The sequence below is a fragment of the Pocillopora damicornis genome, chromosome 6, assembly GCF_964200805.1.
Source record: "Pocillopora damicornis chromosome 6, jaPocDami1.2, whole genome shotgun sequence".
NCBI lineage: Eukaryota > Metazoa > Cnidaria > Anthozoa > Scleractinia > Pocilloporidae > Pocillopora > Pocillopora damicornis.
Genome location: NC_142675.1, coordinates 7165001 through 7180000, shown reverse-complemented (window position 1 = coordinate 7180000; position 15000 = coordinate 7165001). Strand labels below are relative to the sequence as shown.

At 39.7% G+C, this 15000-nt stretch overlaps 1 pseudogene; it reads left to right on the top strand.

Moving 5' to 3' along the window:
* Positions 1-9279: 9279 nt before the first annotated feature.
* LOC149043697 (uncharacterized) lies at positions 9280-10495 on the top strand (annotated as a pseudogene).
* Positions 10496-15000: the final 4505 nt, after the last annotated feature.

Sequence of the window (15000 nt, the reverse complement as noted above, 5' to 3'; positions counted from 1 at the left end):
GGATGAAGAGGGAAATTCTCCTCTGAGTTTTCACTCTAGATTCTAAGCGTTTCTATATATATTTCAAACTCAAGCAGAGACGGCAAGGGTGATCCTTCTTCCTGTATTATATACACAGGCCCTCAATTAACCTAATTACCCTCCATAGCAGTTGATAAAAAATGTTTATGATATGATTGTTTGAAATTGAAATTAATATCGCATATTATTTGTTGAGAATACAGTATATTTTCAGAACAGTCTAAAACGGTTTAAAGCGAAGCGAGGCATAGTATTGTATAAGTCACCATGTAAGTAAAGTATACTAACCAATTGCTAAGTTCGTATTAACTTTTAACGTCTTTGAACTGGTTACCCATTATGGTGGCACTACAAGAAACACTAGCAAGCCGTTTTTCAGCTTGAAAAAAATTGTGTAGATATTTGGTGTATTCAGGACGGAGTGGAACATTACAAATAAAGGCAGAAAACATATCAGCCCAAGGCTAAGCTATCCGAAAAAATAATCCTAAGAGCAGACTGGAACATAGCTGGGATATACTTGAGTATCTTTAACCATTCAAAGAGTAAACTGTAATGCCTAAATACTTAACAACATTCGAGAGAACTTTTTAGTGTACTAAAATTGTTTAAATCGTTTACCCCTCCCCTCCCTTTATTCATGTGGTCCACCCCTAGTCATCCGATATATATCTATTATCAAAGACTGTGCAAGTGTTACCTCATGTCACTCTGTTAGTTTGGCAATCATAGGTGACGTCTAAACCCAACTGATAACATTCGCGATTAAAGAATGTGAGCTAAAACAAGAAACTACAGAAACGCCCGGAACACACAAAGCTGGCGCCTTACCACATTTTCCCTCGGATGAAAATTGAATTGCTAACTACAGAACACGTGATATTAGGGTAAAAGAATCCGGCGTCATTTCTTCGTTAATTTTAATCTCGGCGCGTTGGTCCCCCTATGAATTAGAGTCAATCAAAAGAGCGCCTTCAGTAAATAACCTCGCGAATCTTACACCCAATACATATAAATTTCTACTCGAACTTACTTTGGTTGTAAAAGCCTTCCTTCGGATAAAAAGGAAGGAGCTTCTTTTCTTCTTTTAATCTATTTGACTGAACTCTGTATTCGTTTAGAACCGCCCTACGGCGCAACTCAGTAGATTTAACGGAGACCTTTCCCAGTCTTTGCCGTTCTGCCTCGACCACTCTTTTGTACCTCTTGCTATCTGTTATGCGTAATTCGCAAATGCCAATATAATCCCTTAAAGTGTTGCGAGGGATGCCAAATCGCACCATGGCTTGTGTTTCCTGACCATAATTTTCAGTACTGCCTGATATCTCTGATGGATCCCTTGCAAATTGGATCCCGCAATTAATACTGAAATAGAACGACAGAAATTCAATATCAGTATAAACAGATATTTGTCATTTTAAAAAAGCGCAATTATTTTGTCAGGTCTATCATCTTACAACCACGAAATCAATAGGTGTGATGATGATTTTCTTTAATCAGTAAAAAAGAAGTTGAATCTTTGAAATACTAATAACGTAAATGCGTAGACGGTGTCGTGAGCATTATCCCGTCCTTCGTTTCACTGCTGCAATAAACAAAAAGTTTCCACTCATTTTGAAAATTGTTGCTAAAATAGATGATACAGTCCCTTCAAGTCCCCACGGCCACTTTAATTGATCAAAATGGGAAGGCAATAGATAATGTCAAATTGATCATGGTGTGTGTGGTGTGTGTGTGGGGGGGGAGAGGGTAGTTTCGTCACTTCATGATTGGCCATGTTCGTGGTGTTGACTTGCGCTTAAGGGGTGGGAAGCAAGTCGGGATGTGCCCAGATACCCTGACGAAATGCTGCCAATCGGACCTGTTGCAAAAAAGGACATAATCGTTTTGTAATTTTGCGCGCTAACATTGAAACCTAGTACAACCTTTAAAACCTGATTGTTTCATTTAGCTGAATATCAAAGAAAAGTGTTCAGTAAATAACCTTCATAATTAACTATGAGGTGATAGGAGAGTGTTACCTACCGCAGCTTTGATATACTTGGCTTAAGTTCAAATTTTCAGTTAGTCTGAACATAGTGAACTGAGGAGATTGGTTACAAAGGCAAACATCAGAGGAGCAAACAAAGATTTCAAGATTTATGCAGACAGGTCCATGACCGTGCACAATCTTTTGTTTTTCGCTCATACACTATGCATGAATTACGTAACCAAAACGTTTCTATTGGTTAGTTCCTCAGTCAGTAGTAAACAACAATTATGTATTGTGCACGGTCAAGACCGAAAAACGGAACAAAAAAATACAGAAAAGAACTTTCTCGGGTTTCATAACCATTCCCCTCTATTAACTATGGTCTGAAGTGTCAGCGGTCTTCTGGTGTGTAACCTTCAGGAGGGTCTCAATGGAGTTAACCGTTAGCTGTAAAACTGGCCAAAAATTTAGCCGCTAGCAGCAAAAATTGGAAAATTTCAACCGTTAACCGTAAAAAATGTTTACCGTAAAAAGATTTAGCCACAAAAGTGAAAGTCTTAAGATCTCTTGTCAAGACTTTTTTGTGTCTTGTCTTGTGGCTTGGTAGTATGGGAAGAGCCGGGAGATTTAAGCAGTAAGCTATGTTAGTCTTCAATTGTTCCAATACCTTTTTCCACTCTGAAATGGTCCTAAGACCTTAAATATGTGTAACAGAAACGAAAGGAAAATTTTAACTTTCGAGCGTCTTTGTGCCGTTGCGAATGCTCCGTATCCAGGTGCTTCTTTGTAGTTCGCCCTAGGCCCCCAAAAGGTTAATCGTGATTTACTGAAAAAAGTTTCGTGGATCGTGATCAAAGTATGCTCCGTGAAATATGTGGTATGTGTGTACACGGGGTGGGGGAAGTCCATCTGAAAGTGAAGGGGCGATCGTCGTACTTAAGGGGTTATAATTGATGATTTGGTGATGAAACGACCACCGGTAGAATTTTCCTGGGACTGATGTGAACAGAAAAAATATTGCAGCTTTAGCTCTAAAAATTGGTACCTCTTACTGGTGTCTGTTAGGGCCTGGTTTTCTTCTAAAATTTCGGGCGACCACCCCCGCACTCCCGTAACTTTTATGTGGGAATATCCCACACCTCCATCCCCGGGCGTAAGAAGTACCCACGATGCTTCGTCTGTCCATGAAGTTTACCGCACGAGTTATTGCTCAATTTTTTGCGAGGTGCTGCACTATTTCCTTCTTATAAAAAGGTAATGTTGGAAAACTTCTTGAGAGATCGGCGGATTTGTAGACCCCTATTCTACCCTCGTTCACGACTCACATCTAATTCAACTCTTTATTCACGGACAACGTTTAAGTCAAAAATTGTGTGTTGAAAAAATAAAAGCTTTAGTCACGTTTCGCAGGAATATAATTAGCCTCAATTACACCAATTACGATTCACGTAGAAAGGGTAAATGAACCTCAGTTCTGTCACACTAAATAACATCTCAGCGCTAACGTTTGAATTGTTCAAGGTTCTCAGATATTTCGCTTTCCCTGTATCACTTGATCACGACTGTCAAAATATTACCGAAAGAGCTGTAACTAACCTGTTATCAGTGTTCGCCTTTCGTTTCGAAACCTTACACTCCTTTTCGAAAGTCTCAGAAACCGAAACTCTGTCAACGAGGCTGGAGTTGATATAGTTGCAAACATTAACCGACTCTCGTCTCAAATTGCATCGAAATGGGCAATCTATTGAGGTGTGCCCATCGGGCAACCCGCAAATCATACACTTCTTCACTCTTCCTGCCATGTTCCGTACCAAAGACTAACTCCCACCAACATTAAACGCAACCTGAAGCTTGCAGTTTTTGTAAAACAGCGCTCAATACATAGGAGTAGAGCGATGTATATATTGTGGGAGAAAAAAGACAAATAAACTACAAGTTCATCCCTACAGACCTGTTTTCGTGGTTGCCCACAAATCCCCTGATGAGTGGGCAACCGCAAAACAGGTCTGTAGGGATGAACTTGTAGTTTGTCTTTTTCCTCCCACAATATATATATGTATATACATATTATATACATATTATAAAAATTTATGTAATACATATTATAAAAATTATGTATTGTGCACGGTCAAGACCGAAAAACCGAACAAAAAATACAGCAAAGAGCTTTGTCGGGTTTCATAACCATTCCCCTCTATTAACTATGGTCTGAAGTGTCAGCAGTCTTCTGGTTTGTAACCTTCAGGAGGGTCTCAATGGGGTTAACCGTTAGCTGTAAAACTGGCAAAAACTTTCGCCGCTAGCAGAAAAAATTGGAAAGTTTTAACCTTTAGCCGTAGAAAAGGTTAACCGTAAAAAGATTTAGCCACAGAAGTGAAAGTCTTAAGATCTCATGTCAAGACTTCTTTGTGTCTTTTCATGTGGCTTGGTAGTACGGGAAGAGCAGCGAGATTTAAGCAGTAAGCTATGTTAGTCTTCAATTATTATAATACCTTTTTCCATCCTGAAATGATCCTAGGACCTTAAATATGTGTAACAGAAACGAAAGTAAAATTTTAGCTTTTCAGCCGTCTTTGTACCGTTGCGTATGCTCCGTATCCAGGTGCTGCTTTGTAGTTCGCCCCAGGCCCCCAAAAGGCTAATCGTGATTTACTGAAAAAATTTTCGTGAATCGTGATCTAAGTATGCTCCGTGAAATGTGTGGTATGTGTGTACACGGAGAGGGGGAAGTCCATCCGAAAGTGACGGGGCGATCGTCGTACTTAAGGGGTTATAATTGGTGATTTGGTGATGAAACGACCACCGCTAGAATTGTTCTGGTACTGATGTGAACAGAAAAAACATTATGGCTTTAGCTCTAAAAATTGGTACCTCTTACTAGTGTCTGTTAGGGCCTGGTTTTCTTCTAAAATTTCGGACGACTACCCCCGCACTCCCGTAACTTTTATGTAGGAATATTCCACACCTCCATTCCCGGGCTTAAGAATTACCCACGATGCTTTTCCTGTCCATGGAGTTTACCGCACGAGTCATTGCTCAATTTTATTGCGATGTGCTGCATTATTTCCTTCTTACAAAAAAGTAATGCGAGAAAACTTCTTGAGAGATCGGCATAAAAATATAAACGTGTACAGTTCGTTGCAGTGAAAATAGCCGGGATCGGCGGATTTGTATACCCCTATTCAACCCTCGTTCACGACTCACGTCTAATTCAACTCTTTCTTCACGGGCAACATTTAAGTAAAAAATTGCGTACAATTTGCGTGTGAAAATATCTTAAAATTGGGAATGCAAATAAATAAAAGCTTTAATCACGTTTCGCAGGAATATGAGTGAATACACTAGTTACGATTCACGTGGAAAGAGTAAATAAACCTCAATTCTGTCATACTAAATAACATCTTAGCGCTAACGTTTGAAATGTTCAAAGTTCTCAGATATCTTGCCTTCCCTGTACCACTTGATCACGAGTGTCAACATATTACTGAAATAGCAGTATCTAACCTGCTGTCAGTGTTCGCCTTTCGTTTCGAAACCTTGCACTCCTTCTCGGCGGGAATCTCTAAAGCCAAAACTACGTCAACGAGGCTGGAGTTGATACAGTTGCAGACATTTACCGACTCTCCACAAAAATTGCATCGAAATGGGCAATCTATTACAGCACCCGTGACACGAATTTTTTTTGGTATAAATATTTAGCTTATCATATGTACAAACCAATTCCGATGGTAGAAAAATTTCAAAATACTTAAAACTCGGTCTTTTAGGACCCTAAAGTGCTATTATTTTGTCTTAAAAGTGTCCCGTGGACTGGTAACGAATTGGCAGGTGATGACGTAGAAAACTGTGAAAACTACTAGTTCACCCACAAATCTCTCACATCTCTTGTAATCTTTGTATCAGTCAGCGTTGAAATACTCTTGAAATTATGTCCGATAGCGATGAATACCTACCTTCAGCAAGCTCTATGGAGAGTTGTAATACATCGCACTCAAGTAGTAGAGGAGAAATGGAAGTTCCGAGTACGGTTCAGCCTTACGAAGGAGAACCTCGTGCATCAAAAGAAGATTTCGACAAAGACTTACAAAGTAGGTTTCTCGCCCGCGGTGTTTAGGTCAAGATTAGGACAAAAAAGTTCCCATTACTGAATGTTTAGTTTGCTGAGTTTGTGTTTTGGTTTCTATGGTGAAATCAATGTTAAGAATGAGTAGCTGTGTTCGTTTCTGTTGCCATAACATTTTATTCCTCCGCACTATTTGCGGCGAAGGTTCCCCTGTGATCTAGAGTTTTGTTGCTGTAGAGAGATTCCCTTAGTAAACCAAAAGCCAACTTTTGACGAAAGAATCAGCTGTATCACGAGCCACGATGATTTTCACGGACAAGTCACCGGGCAGTTTCACTGCCAGTTACTTCTTTCTCCAGAGATTGGAAAGGCAGATCTGAGACTATCGTCGCGATCGTCGAGCCAGTCAAATCGAACGGAAAACGAATAAGTTTATGGTCATCTGATTCAAGTTAATCTCAAATGGGGATTTTAACAGAGAGAGAGTTCTTTAGTTTAAAGGCAGCATTGCCGTATGATCCATTCCACTCAAAGAAAATAACTAACATCAGTATTATAAATGAATGTTTCGAACGCATAGACTTTCACACAGCACTTGGATTCACTGCTACTGTTGCTACTCTTAGTTTTTTGAGGCCGGGGGGCATTGATGGCTCGTGGTATGGATTTTCGGAAACCCAGGTTAGGAGAATACGTATACACGGCCCCTTCGAGCTTGTGTTCATACCAGTATCCGCCAGAGGTTTCGCACTGTTCACGCAACAGGATATCGATCAGCTCAGGAAAGGGCTTGGACTTTATTACAAATGATGTATTTCTGTTATTAAAATATGATGGAAACTGCAATTGGTGGGATTTTCATACGATAAAAAAGTGCAAATGTAGTCATGTGGAAAGACAAGGAATACGAGTACCTCTCAAGCGCTTGAAATAAAAACAATAAGCTTGTGACACTCGCTTGCGAAATGTCAGCCGAAAAGAATGTTGAAAAATCGTGTACGGTGCGGGAACAGGCGCCTTAATCAGCATTATTTTTAGCTGAATTCATTGGTTAACTGTCCCTGATTTGAGTAGTGATATGTGTTCGTAACAGGCGTCTTCGAAGCCGGTATGAAGCACAAGGCCGACGACATTAAAGAGTAAAATCTCTTCGATATCGACGATCGAAACGCGTACATTTTGGCCATACAGCTACATCCTTTCCAATGTAGTGTATAGAAATACCCAGTCTATGTGTATTATTCATGTAGGTAACTATATTTGGCGCTCCAGCCACGCAATACGTTCGTTCTTTCTTTTAGATTTCTCCCTTCTCCACCATAGTTGAAATTTTCTACGTCATATCTATGTAACATAATTATTTTTGTCGCGCGCTTAACGCGCGACACTTTTTGGCCACCAAATCGTACTTTCAATGCCCAAAAAAACGGTCAAGAAGAACTTGCTAGACGCTAAGGTCGATTATTTCTTATTTTAAATAAAATATTTACCACAAAATACAAAAAAACAATATCGCGTCATAGGCACTTTAAGGTGTGCCCATCAGACAAACGTCCCAAATCATGCAATTCTCAGTCTTCTAGCCATGTTCGAATTCCGTACCTAAAGCTAACTCCCACTAACATTAAAAGCAACCTGTAGCTTTCAGAGTCTTATACATATATGTCCTCTTCTCTCCACCCTTGAGGGCGACGTCATTGAGATTGGGAAAACTAATAATTGCCAGAGAACTTAGCGTGAATTCACACTTTCAGTGCCGATTATAGGTCAAGTGTTTTTTTCACTTTCTAGCCTCCCGGTCATAGATCACAAAAGTAGCACAAGGAGCGTTCACGCAGGAGGTTACTCATTTCAAAACACATGACAATTTTCACCGTCCATGAGCATCAGGACTCGCTTTGAAAAAGAGGCCAAAGGTAATTCGGAAATGGGCTATCAGCGCCTACAGCACAAATTATCTAAAATCTGATGATGAGCTAGATTCGGAATACATAAAAAAGACGTTATCGCGAAATTCATGATCATATAAGTCTCATACTGAGTTAAAATGCGGCAATTTCTTTTGTTCTTTTCACTCGCGTCTAATTTGTTTCTGTTTATATACAGGTGCAATCGATCCGCAGTTCCATATGAAGAAGCCTTGAAGGGAAGTTACTATGAAACATTCACTGCCTAATCAATTGCGGGAAATTTACAAACCAAGATGTCGTTGAGATTTGTTAGAGCGGCACATATCAAGATAATCACTTTAAAACTCATACGGTGCTAATAGCCAGATACTTTGGCTGGGGGAAAGGCAGCCTGGCGAAAAACCGCGATGCACCCATAGCATGGCGTGATGTTTTGTTGACAGATTTTGTTCTCAAGTGCGATTGTGCCTTCTGCTTACAAACCTTTCGTCACTGGCCAATTTATTCGATTTAATTAGATTACCCTTTAGTGCAACACCTGTAGCGCTATTGGCCATTTTCTTCTATCGTGTCGCCCTAAGAAGCACATTATTATGATCCAAACGCCCGACATTAGCCAACCTCGTTCCTAAGGTCTCTCTCTCACTGCCTCCAAGAGACCCTGAGAACGAGGTTGGATAGTAAAAAGGCTTCTGTTCACAGCAATCAAACGCACTGCGCGCGGGCAGTTCCCACCAAACTGTAGTTTATAAACTTGGAATTCTTCGCTGTCAAGCCAAGAGTTAGGACAATCCCTGAAAAGTTAAGCTTTTGTACGTCACACATGACTCGAGAATGTACTAATTGATATCCTCCTAGCTTACCTGCTCGTAATTTTGTTTCCCAGAACTATGTTTCCGGAACTGGTGTTGAAATTGTCTACGTTTGACCACTGTGAAGGGCTCTTAACTGTTTTAACATTAGCTATCAATATCACGTTCGTAATTATGTAGACGAGTAATTATGCCCCTTAAAATAAATTACTGCCTTAACCCATTTTCCCCCTCGGAAACAAATTTTCCATACCGCAATTCGAAGTAAAACAAAAAATATCATGTAGCAGAAGCTGGCCATAAGCATTTAATACTAACAATAGAGGGGATGGGGCGGATGTACACAGGCTATACTTCATTACTTTTTAACCTTTTTTCACACAAAACGACAGTCGCAAAAAATAATGTCTACTGCACCAAACCGTCAGTTTTGTATTATCCTTTATGATTTTTCCTTTTTTACTACAAAATTTTATTTTGCCGCAAAATCGGGCCAGTTATATGCCGGCTGCATCAACCCCTTTTACGTCCTCTGTCAAAAATAACTATTTTAGACTATTCAACCGGAAATGTTTCCGTTGTGGACGTGTCTCGTCAGTGAGAGTAAACCCATATTTCGCTGGAAGTAGAACTTCTTTAGGAAGACAACTGCGCTATCTTTGGAAATGGGCACAAATGATTCCCTCAAAGTAATGGGGATTGAAGGGACGGCTTCACGAAAAGTTCGAAACAAGTTTGCACGAAAATGCCGGGAGGTTGCCTGGGGAGCACTACTGCGCAACCCTATCCCACAGTAAGGCGGCCCAGGTGTTATTATGCAAATTGACGAATCATAGTTTAATCAGAAGTCCAAGGTAAGCATGGAGAAAGAACGCAGACCTTTGGGACGGACCATTAGAGAAGTGTACCGCCCACAGATTTTCGAGCAAAAGAGGGACTGTACGTAGTCTAGCGACGTTTAGGTTCCTTCTTGTAGTCCAAAGCGGTCAGTACAATAATGGAGAACAAAACAACTAAAAACCGACCACAAGACGCTCGAAAATAATTGTGTCCACATTTCCATGCTCACCAGAAGATACGCCTCGATGTCTCGTATGCGTTGGTTTAAATTGTTTTAGGTATTTTTTTCAGGTCATTCTTCGGTATCAAACATTTTCACAAAACATAACTGCAATATCTTAAGTTTATCTTAGATCATTCTCCGTCTATTAATGGCCTACACCTGCTTGTAAACGGTTTTGCTTAGTTTTCCTCTGTTTCACGTAGACTACACTTTTAATGAAAATTGTGTGCACTTCTGTCTCAATAGTACCAAAGGGGACGTCGACCTCGAGGAGAGAGATGGATTCTTGGGCTTTTCGATACCCAGTATGAACCCGTTAGACCATATTTGCAGCTTGTCAAAGGGCGAAATGCTGCTACGCTATTGCTGATTATTCAGAGAAACGTGCAACCAGGCTCTCTGGTTTATGCAGATGAATGGGCGGCTTACAAACAAAACCAAAGGGCTTTGGGTTTCAATCAACAAACGGTGAATCAATCGCTCAACTTCGTAGATTCAGTCACCAGTGTCCATACCCAACACCTGACTTCTTTTAATTTGTGTTTCTCAAACTTCAATGTACTTGGCCAAAACTCCGTAATAACAGCTATTAGTCACTATGTAGCCCTTTTTTCTTTTTTATGTGAACGCAATGCTTGTGAAAAATCCAATTAGCCTCTCTGTAACCATACGCACCACCTTTTCGCAGACGTTTCCTTCCCTCCGATTTTTTTAGAGAGGGAAGACGTGTCCCGTTACGCTTAGCCGGCTAATATCAAATCATAATGGATGGAATAAAGTTGTCATAGTATTACTACAACTGAAGTAATTTTTCTGTGTGTGGTCTTAAACCATACGTAACAACTTATTGGGGTGTTGTTGTTTATCTATGCACTAAAAAAAAGACTTGAACACGAGAGCTAAAAGAAAACCTTGGGGAGAGGGGTGGTAAGAAACGAGGTCTGGGACCAAACAACGATGCTCTCACGACTTGCAAAGCGATCGATTTCGCGTCTCAGCCAGAGGTTATTCGACTGTTCGATAGTAGGTCAACTTTTCCCGCAAAATTTGACAGCAAACTCTAATAGTGTTTTAAGAACTGAATATTAGGGAGCTTATAAATAAGCAACCACGAAAGCGATGCCGAGGATAAAGTCGATTAAAAACTGATTGATATTCTTCTAAAGAATCTCACTGGCTAAATGGATTCTGTATTTCTAAAGGGGCCCTTCCTTCCGGCTTATAATAATCTTTTACCATAAACCATTAATACCGCCTTAAAGAGCTATCCTTCTATGTTACTGCAATTAACAGTTAACTATTTAACATAAATGTAGAGCTCTTATAGCAGGTTTGACAAGAGAAGTAAAAATATGGGCAACTTATTGGCACGAGAGAAAAAAAATCAAACAAGATGCTTAGGTTTGACCTTTGTACAACTATTAACCGCTTCTAGCACGAACGATAACAAAGGCAAACATTTTAAGTTATTGATAATAATCGTGGAAATGTTATAGCGTGTTTTGCTTCTAAAGAGCCATTTTCTGACTTAACTACTTTAATTGTACTTGCAATATCTTTCGAATGATTTACCGAAGAGGATCTGCTCTCATTAATGTAAATAAACAAACCATGGAAAGAAATCTAATTTTTTACATAAAGGGAACCGCGCTCCTTTAAGAATACGTTACGCGCAATACGCCTCATTGCTAATACTGGGTCAGAATGAGTCCTGGGATTGGCCGAGCCGGTACAAGGTCGCTCAAGGGGTATGTTGTTTCGCGCTGCCTCGATCTTTGTTGTTGTTTTAGGAGATGTAGAGCCAAAAAAACTTCACAAATTCATTTAAATTTGTTCGTTTGAAAACCTTTTTTCTTTCCATAATGGATCGAGATGATCATTAATATCAGTGTGGGAATGTGAAAATAACCGTAGATATCCTGAAAGGTACAAAATTATCAGAAAAAAAAATATTCCCCTAGCTCCGGTTGGAGCATAGGCCATTAACCACTTCCGTCCTCCATCGGGTTCTGTCCTGGGCAAATCTTCCTAAAGTGGCCCAAGTGTGGCCCCAGTTTCTCAATTGGGACTCTACACCTCTTCTCCAGGAGTTCCTGGGACGACCCCTCTTTCTCTTGCCCTGGGGGTTCCAACGTAGTGCCTGCCGGGTGATGTTGTTAGCCGGTTTCCTTAGGATGTGACCTATCCATCTCCACTTTCTCTTTGAGTTCTGACAAAATTATCAGGAAAACCTTTTATTTCCAATTCGTGGGTTCGTGCAGAAGTCCGTGATAAGTTGTTACACCTTCCGTTCCATTCCGTTTCACGCGGCCTGGATCCTTTTCGTTGTAGAGTCTCGAAAACCTTAACAAATGTTTAAAAAGGAATGTATTTGCAACCTTCTTCCCCTGTATGATGTTACAATAACCGATGATATCCTGTAAGTTACGTAAATTGAAGAAAATCTTTTATATACACGTCGCGGTAAAACGTTTTGTTCATGACATTTTCAGCTTCCATGACAATTGAGTTATTCAGTCTCGCCTGTTTTTCTCTTCTTTACCCGATTTTCGATGGAAATCAATTTATACCTTTACACTGATGTTTTTTTCACAAATTAACATTTAAGATGACAATATTTTGTCGGGGTTATCAGATAATCGCGTGCTACCAAAGCAAGAGAATATAAACTCGTGAGAACACAAACTGTATATATATTCTCTAGACCAAAAGCTATTTATAAAATGCAAGGAAAAATGACTATATTAACTATTAATTGCAAACTATGAAATTAAAATTACGACTAAAGCGAAACAAACGAACGTAACGTGAAAACAAAACTAAGAAAATATAGCACAACAACAAGAGTTGTAAGAGAAACAGAGGTTGTTTTGCAATAAACTGATGGAAATTATGACCAACTGTGCGAAAATTGTGCATACAAAAACGAATGAAGGGAGCTCGTTTTGGAACAAACGCGCGTCTCCAATTACGATAACAGCAGATGAAAATAAAATGAGAAATGCCAATAAACAAAAGAGCGAATGTCCCTGATTCCTAACTACGAAAAAGCAAACGCTAAAGCGGGCTAAAAACAAAATACAATGAAATCATTTGAAACAGTGAAATTTAATAATAACTAAGCGAATTTGCGGAGTTTACGCGCCAGACAACAACCTTAGCGACCAAAAGCAATTCGATAATTAACAAGGTCAAGCACATGTACTTAATGCAGTAAACAGCGTAAACAACCCTACCTTGTCAGGAGTAAGTTCTCTAGCTCTTTAGCCTTCTCTCAAGCGAACAGTTTAGCACGGCAGCACAAATCCAACTAAACTAAAACCGAACAGTGGACAGTCGGGGGCTCCGGTTGTCACAGCGGATTTGGACCCCCTAGTTCAAATCCGCTGAGGGGTATCGACCCCCCTTCGCAAATTTGGACTCCCCTTCCGAACTTTCCTTATTAGCATCGTTTGTATCATATTTGGTTACTAATTCTATCTGAAAGCTCTGTGTCGATGTTCTCTTCAGTCACAACACAACATTCCTCAATAAAGGTAAAGAAAAACAGCCATTTCGTTCCAATTCTGCCGCATTTATTATAGCGAGTCGTACAGTATACGCAAGAACTAAATGCAAATAAACTACTGCATTCGAACTATTGAAATTGTTACAGTGATTCTTTGCTTCTTCTGATGCGAATCAACGTGGATATGAAACGTCATAACAATAGTGGAGACTATTGCGTCAAGTCACAAAAATAACTCAGCCTGATTTTCTAATTAAATACATTAAACAGTTTCTGAACAAGAACGAAATAACTACTCCTACTAGAAGTCGTTCGTACAGCCTCTGATAAGTAAAAACGTTTCTATTCTGAACTATTGGAACTTTTACCTTATTTTCAAATGCAAATCAACGTTAATGTCTACATCTTAACAAAAGTGAAGACTATTACATCATTTTCCAATTTTAACGATTATTAACTGTTGAGCGATCCGAAATAACAAGTTAACAATTACGAAGACGTCTAGAGTCTGGCAATCTGCAGACAATGCAGAGCCACTCGCCCTCCCGGGCAGTCTTAAATCCCTCGCGGCTCATGTGCAACCATTCCTCGCACAACTCGCACTGTACCTTATCGTCCGGGCATGGAACAATAACAAAATAAATTGATGTCACAACTTTATTTCTTATTAGAGTGGTCTAGCAAGAGGACGGGGACGTTGGTTGACAACGGCGCGCGCAGCAAAAATACCGCTAAGAAACTGGTCGAGAACGTCGCCCCGTTGTGTCTCAGAAGTGACTTAGCAGTCTTGACAACCAACCGTCAACGTTATATTTGTTCTTGAATATCCTAACTTCGGCTCTTTCAAGATCAACATCACCTTTGAATTTTCGGTTTCATAGACCACTTAAAGGACAACCAAATTATCCTCTTTGAGGGTCATGCAACAAGCGCAAACAGGCGATGGTTATAGAAACGGTAAGTTGTTAATATAATCCACATGGGCGATTAACCTTTGAAATTATTCCATTCCTGTTAATTCTCGAGTCTGCTAATTCATCTATCAAGTTTTGAAGCCCACTAAATATTTTTTTCCATGATCTGTGTCGCTGTCATTTCGCTTCGCGCTACTAGATTTCAGCACTACTCGTTTTTCTTCATAACTTTGAAAAGTATAATTTGGAATTGAAATCGTCGCCGTTTTCCCCCTTGTTTACTGAATATTCTTCTCTATCATGACAGTACATCTCTTTTGAGCACCACCTTCTAAGAGTTGCAATGCATTTTGAACGGAATTGTCAGGAGTTATGGCGAAACCATGTAGAAACCAAGCGATCCAACGATGGATTTGTTTACGATGAGTTCCTGTTTAACCATGAGAGAATGAAATGAAGTCAAACTAGTCACCAACGAAACGGTTGGACTGACGAATAAGACTTCGTTCCTGTTTTTTGTTGTTGTTTTTGTTTAATTTTATCATCATCATTATTATTATTATTTTTATTATTTTTAACGAATAAAGTCGTTCAAGACTGAATCAAATTAATACTGAGATTTAGAAAGCCGTGCCGAAATAAAATTGACTATCATTTTCTTTTGTAGCGAGAGCATGACTTTCTTGTCTCAGTTTTCACCGGCGCTGATCAAGAATTTAAGACATAAAAAAGTGCAA